Source organism: Paramisgurnus dabryanus, chromosome 4 (genome assembly GCF_030506205.2).
Source record: "Paramisgurnus dabryanus chromosome 4, PD_genome_1.1, whole genome shotgun sequence".
NCBI lineage: Eukaryota > Metazoa > Chordata > Actinopteri > Cypriniformes > Cobitidae > Paramisgurnus > Paramisgurnus dabryanus.
The window spans coordinates 33,125,587-33,132,759 of NC_133340.1; positions in this window are offsets into that span (position 1 = coordinate 33,125,587).

The following is a 7,173-nucleotide window of genomic DNA, read 5'->3' on the forward strand; positions in this document are numbered from 1 at the left end:
AACATGCTTTAATAAATTGTATATGGGGTATTCTGAATTAAAACTTCACATACACACTCAGGGGACACCACAAACTTATTTTACATCTTTAAAAAAATCTCCTATAACAAGACGCATGATGCACACGGTTCACATGACGCACAAAAAAACTAATTTTGAATTTGCACACCTCGGAAGAGAAGTCACCAGTCACAACATAAAAAAGTCCAATGAAATACTATATTTAAAATATTTGGTTTTATTGCAAAATACATGTGCATTAGCAATAATATGATGAAAACATTGGTTTGTAGGTGTGCAGTTGAACTGTTAGGTTCGTATAGCTTTATCAAATATATATGTTAGCTATACTAACTGTTAAAAAGTCATCTGTAGTGCACTCTAAAAATGATTATTCTCAACACAGCATTTGGGTTAAAAAGAGACAAACCCAGCCGATTCATCCTCAGAGACTCAAGTCCAATAATGTAATATAATCTCAACTATTTCGTATCAGATTTTTTTCAGACCAAAAGATCATCGCTATGCTGTCCACATCCGTTGTATATCTCTATTTCTGAGGTGTCAACCCCTGGAGCTGAAGGTTTCATTTTCCTGCAGAGTTTAGATCCAGCCCTGCTCCTAGGTGTTCCTGAACACTCGGTTAGCTGTGTTTACGACCTATACCATTATTGGTAATGATCAAATGTTCATTTGTGACAACCAAGACAACAGCCAGCCATTTGTGTCACTATTAGTTTTTTTATCGAAGGATATTTTACAGTTTTGAATAAAGTAATACTTACATTATGTCTACAGTGAATGTCTCATGAGCTATGAAAGCTACCTGTGACCATTGCAATTTTTCATCTGAGTAATTTTTAATTTTAGCTTAGCTGTATGGCCATTATTTTGCACTTTTCATTTATTGAATCTATTTATTCACATACTGTACATACAGACTTTCTGCGAAATGTGAATGAACAACGATTTTTTTCGATATTTGTTGTGCGTGTGTGTGTTGGTGTCTGGTCTCTTCTTTGATCTTGGGCCATATGGCTATGCTACAAAGCTTTCACTGTATTTCAAAGGGCATTTATCCAGGACACCGGCTGGCCAGTAAACCGCACGCGCTCATGCATATTCACATTTTTATTTTTAATTCTTTCATATGTTCCCCTTCATGGTCACTGGTGGGTTATTATCTTCATAGTGCCTCCACGTTCCTACTGTATGTGTATGTCTCTGACTTCTCATAGCATAGACTAATAATAAACACTGCATTATAGTGCAAAACTCAATATGCACAGCTGAGAAATTACAACAGTAAAAAACAATTTATGGGTACAATTTTATGTTATGTTATGATTACAATATTAAAGTATATGGAAAAAAACAACAAAGTATATGGGTCTGTATAAAGTTCTCTCTTGGGTAAAGTTGAACTTCTCAACAATTTTAATGATTTTTTTTTGCAGTTTATTTAAAGGGGCCATGTCACAATTCTTTTTTAAGATGTAAAATAAATCTTTGGTGTCCCCAGAGTAAACATGTAAAGATTTAGTTTTAGCTAAACATGTAAAGATTTTTGCCCGCAGCGATCACAAAAAAACTGTGTTTCTCTGGAAGGACTGTATATAGTAGGCAAAGTAGTGCCAAAGTTTGCCTATACTATATATGAAAGTAGACGGTTTCGGACGCAGCCAATGGGTGTTTCTTAAAGCTCACGTAACACACGCAGTTTCTGCATTTCTGATGTTAATCTGGAGTACCTATAGAGTAATATTACATTCTTTACATCTCTATTAAAGCAACACTATGTAGTTTTTTTAACATTAAATAATGTCTCTAAAATTATTTCAGTGATAGAACAACTTTTAACTGGACAAATTGTACTGTTGCTGCAACCTGAGCAACCTCCTAGCTGCTACAAGCACACTCTGAAAGTGGCGGTGGAGGGTAGGAAACACAGCCCCCCCCCTCTCCCTGCCTGCAGAAGAGTGTCTGATACCAGGCACTGTTGCGCTTTTCAACCACATGGGGAAGCTGTAAGTAATTTTTACATGGAAACTACATAGTGTTGCTTTAAGAGTCTTTAGTTATTCAGATTTATAAAAGCAAGATTAGCTTTACAGATTCTTCCCGAAAATGTACGAAAAAATTAAGAAGGAGGAGTTATATCGCGGGAGGAGCGAGTACAAGTCATGCAACACAACACTGTTTAACTTATGATTCACTACATGTTCGTGTGATTTATATAATATACACGCGCCTATTTCCAACATAAGACAGAAGTCTTACTTACCGCATGCAACTAATGACCCGGTTGGCACTTTTCAATGAAATCCAGCACATCAAACACACGCAAACTCCGCTGCTACCCCGGATAATAAACTATATCCATTGTTTTCATAAGGCTGGCTTTCTTCTCCTTACATCGAAAAACACACTTCTTTTTTCGTGCCATTGTTGAGTTTTGAAATTAAACAAAGCTGTCGCGTGATGTGATGTTTGTAAGTTCTACAGTCTCCTGCTGATTGACGGGTGGGCGGGGTTTTCCGGGGAAAGTGCCCAAAAAAATAAGTGATACGTATACCCACTGAATCGTCAGCAGGATCCGTAATTCGAAGAAAACTTTCCGAAACTTGTACGAACCCTGGCGAAGTGCATTCGGCACAGAAATACTTGAACCATTACCATTGAAATACCAATGAACCACCCCTTTAAACGTGAGAACGTGCCCTAGGACGGCTGTTTTCTAGTCTCTCTAATTGTTTATATTGTCTCTTACTAATATGAAGTTATACCTCCATAGTAAAATAAAAATTAAAAAATAAAGTTTACCTTTTTTAGGGTGTCTCAGGTGTTGCAAGACCATGCCAACAGTCCAATGTTATCAGTTTCTGCATGGGCCCTCTTTACTTACATCATAAATTGTTGTACCAAATTGTTGTTCCTCCATAGAAACTGGGGGCCCTTGGGCATCACAGGAGCATAACTGATAGACAACACTGTGACAGATGAACTTTATTTAGTTTACTAGAGTTAGAAATGTTTACAATAAAAAAAACCTTTTCCATGTTAGCTAGGCTCTCAACGACAGATGCTTTGGGGTCATTTCAGCAAGAAATAAATGAAAGTTGCACAAATGTATCTCAAACTGTTATTAAAGAAAGAGAGGGAGACGTGAAAATGAGATGAGCCAATGAGAAGAACCATAGACAGAACATTTCTCAACTACAGTCAATTAATTTCCCATCTGCACTCTTCCAGTTTTCATTCAATACCGCGTGTGTGCGTGCGCCTATGTGTGTGCGTGCGTGTTTAGTGCTCCAGAAAGTTATTTTTCTGGCAGACTGACAGTGACTTTAATGAATAAATGTTTAATTTCATTCCTGGGTAGAGAATGAATTAATGTGACTTGAGGTTATTTCAGCGTTCCCTTGCAATGGCACACGCACTCATAGACACGCACAGTAACGTCTGACCGCCGTCAGGGTGTATTGGTATATTGGATTGTCAGTGACACTTCCCTAATTTAAAAAGAAAAACCTTTAATAATACGCCCCAGACATTTCAGCTTCATTATGCATTTTAAGAATTAAAGACAATGACTTTTGACTTTAACAAATAGCTTTTATTTGCCCTCCCACACACACACACAGGGAGAGAGACAGAAATACAGGTTTTCTGTCTCCTGTGAAGTGGATCTTGCTGTATGAGCACATTTTTTTTTGTCTTAGCTTTTTTCCAGCTCGCTGCCTAATGCTGTGAATGGCCGTGTCTCAGCACTGTACTACTGCAAGCACTGCGTTCCCAAGGTCAAACTGATTATTCCCGCTGGGAAGCAGCTGTCCCGTCGGAGACCAGCTGCGTGCGTGTGTGTATAACATTCAAAGGGAGGAAACTGTGAGAGAAGCAAAAAGGAGGGATGCCTGGATGCTGGGTGGCTCTTAAATAATGATGTTAGAGGTGCTTGTTAAAGAGAGCATGGACTTTTACTACAAACCTCTAACCCTAAGGATTCAAAATGCATAAAGGTGTAACAAGCGGTCGCCTGGGGCCCCACCTTGTCAGTGGGGTCCCACCGAGGGGCAACCTTCTGATCTCGCTGATGAAGCCAATACGGATGTGACTTATACTGCAATTCATCGACTGGCCACTTGAGGTTGCCTCCAAAAGGGAGTCAATTCCCATAGACCACCATGTTAAAAATGCCCAACTTTACAGTAGAAAATAATATGTTTACAGCCTGGTACAAAAAGTGTTTTTGGTCGATATAACTAATTTTGCCCTTCATGACAACTGTGAGGGGGGTGATTCATCCATTTGAATTATATTAAGCCTTAAACTTTTGCATCATTAAGGGCGTGGCCACTTGAATGATGGGTGAATTGCCACTGCTGTCACTAGAATCGAGCTAGGTGGGCGTGGTTTCAGCAACCAGCTACCTCAGCTTAGCCCACGTCCCGCCTTTTTACCCATTTTCACAGTTACGCGTGGCCAAGATGGCGACGGCAGGCAACGCCTACTTTAAGCTTAAAAAATGATCTTCACAAACCAATGGGTGATGTCACAGACACTAAGTCCATATTTTTTTACAGTCTATGGGGCCCACGCAATTCACAATCCAGCGTCACTGGGGCGGAACCCTCTTTAAAAAGTACACCTTTGTACCTAAAAGTTCATGGTAGTACCTTGAAGGTAAATGGTCTATACCTAAATTATACATTTTTTGGCAGTGGCGGCCGGTGACTTCTTTTTTCAAGGGCGCTCGATGCGAGGTTTGTCACAACATTTACACTACAAAAAAAAAAAAATTCAAGAAAACTTTTCTTAGTGTTTTTGTCTTGTTTTCAGTAAAAAAATCAAAAAAATCTAAAATGAAGATACTTTTTCTTGATAAGCAAAACGACCCAAGAGAATAAGTCTAGTTTTTAGACCAAAAATGTCAAATTTAAGTGATTTTGTGCATAAAACAAGCAAAAAAATCTGCCATTGGGGTAAGCAAATTTTTCTTGAATTTAGTGTTTTAAAAAAAAAATCAAGAATTATTTGTTCACCCCATTGGCAGATTTTTTTGCTTGTTTTATGCACAAAATCACTTAAATTTGATATTTTTGATCTAAAGCTAACTTATTTTCTTGTGTGGTTTTGCTCATGAAGAAGAAGCATCTTAATTTAAGACTTTTTAGATATTTTACTGAAAACAAGACAAAAATACTAAGAATTTTTTTTTCTTAAAATAATTTTTTGCAATGTAGCCCATCAAGTGTGTTGTTGTGTTCTGCGCATCAAGCGATGTGCATCACGTGTCTTGTCAAAATAAGTGTCGCCTGCAGACGCATCTAACGGGTTTATGATAAAAGAGACGCTCGCGCTTGCCAGACTCGTATAATCTCATGCGTAATCATAGTTTAGTGTTAAGGGAGTGTCTTGCTTGCGTGTCGTTTGTGAACGTGAGCGTCTCCTTTAATCATAAACGGTTTTGACGCGTGTGCAGCAGACACTTATTTTGCAAAACACATGATGCACATGGTTCACACGCAACAAACACATATTTTGAAAACACGAGCAACACACATGACACTCCAAACACTTATTTTGAATTTGCGCCCCTCGGATGAGCAGTCACGAGACGCCACTGGTATTAGGTAGTTTTTAACCTGTACCACACCAGTGACAGCAGTGATAACAACAAAAATAGTTGGGTAAGACATGGACAAGCCCTGAATGATGGATCTGAGCCATTTCTTAATATAAATAAAATATGATATAGGACTATATTCAGGACTTTGAAATGAGGACTGTATTCAAAGAGAAAAAAGTATTAAAAAGTTAAAGGTTTTTAGATGAGCTTCCTCATATTTGATTAATATTAATAATGTGCTTGTTTTTTATTTTTTTATTTTTTTAAATTTGAAAAATGGCCCTATGGTGCGGTACCCTTTTAAAAAGTACACCTTTGCACCTAAAGATTGAGTTTATATTGGTACCTCATGACGTACTGGTCCCAAAGAGTGCATATTACTACCTTAAAGATACATTAATGTATACATGCTATGATATATAGGACCCTTTTAAGGGGTACTGCCCCAGTGACACTTTGGAACAATTTGTTTGACAGCTTTGTCACAAAGCTTTGTGGGTTAAAAATAAAAACAAGACTAAACTTGTTAGAGAAAACATGATGTGATACAATTTATCCTGAGATTAATGTAATAGGGTTTGTGGGTTGTGAAAGATTTATGTAAATTATGGTTGAAATCTGTGAATAATTTGTCACACCATTATTATATTAGGAATAAATGGGGCCTCATAACACAGAGATTATCGTCTAGCATTACAGGTAATGCGTGGGCAAACACTGCGATATTCCGACCATTAAGTGGCTTGCAGCGTAAATCCTACTTTGAGTTTTCATTTCTCTTGTGGAATCATTTGAAGCGTGGGTGGAAATTAGAGGGAAAGATTACTGTGTCAGATTGTTTAATAGCAGCAGGCAAGAGATGCGAATCTCTTAACATTGATAATTAAAACAACAAAAGCTGTCTTTCATTTTTATGATATGTGTGATGCATAATGATTTCTGTTCAGTACTGTGGAATTGATGTACCATTTCTTTGTTTAACCTTAAAGCATTTCAAATAATCTAAATTGATCCATGCCATATTTCAAGAGTAAATTAATTTATTTTGTTGTGATCTCTCATATCATATACTGCATACATTTCAAGGTTAAGTCACATCTTGATTTATGAACTTATTGCTCTGCACAAAGGCTCACCAATCTGTTTAATCTTACGAGTATATCATCAAAAAATGTGAACTGAATCAAAAGATTCACATAAAAATTATTTTATTCTTTAGCAGTCATGATTTTATACCATTGAACGTGTTTTTGAAATAAAGAAAGAATGCACATGCTCACACAATCCTATTTCAATTTAATAATTTTATATTTAAAATAAAATGCTGGACAAAAGTCTAAGATCACTTAATGCTGTTATATTTTGTTATGTGTGACTTTACACAGTTTTTAATTCCACACATTAGACTAAACTGCCATCTGCTGGAATGATGTTATACAAATGAGAATACGGAAATAAATGTTGTTGTTTTTATTTTATAAATATTTTTATTTATCAAATGGTCTATACTAATTCTTAAAAGTATAAATTTTTCTTTCAAATTT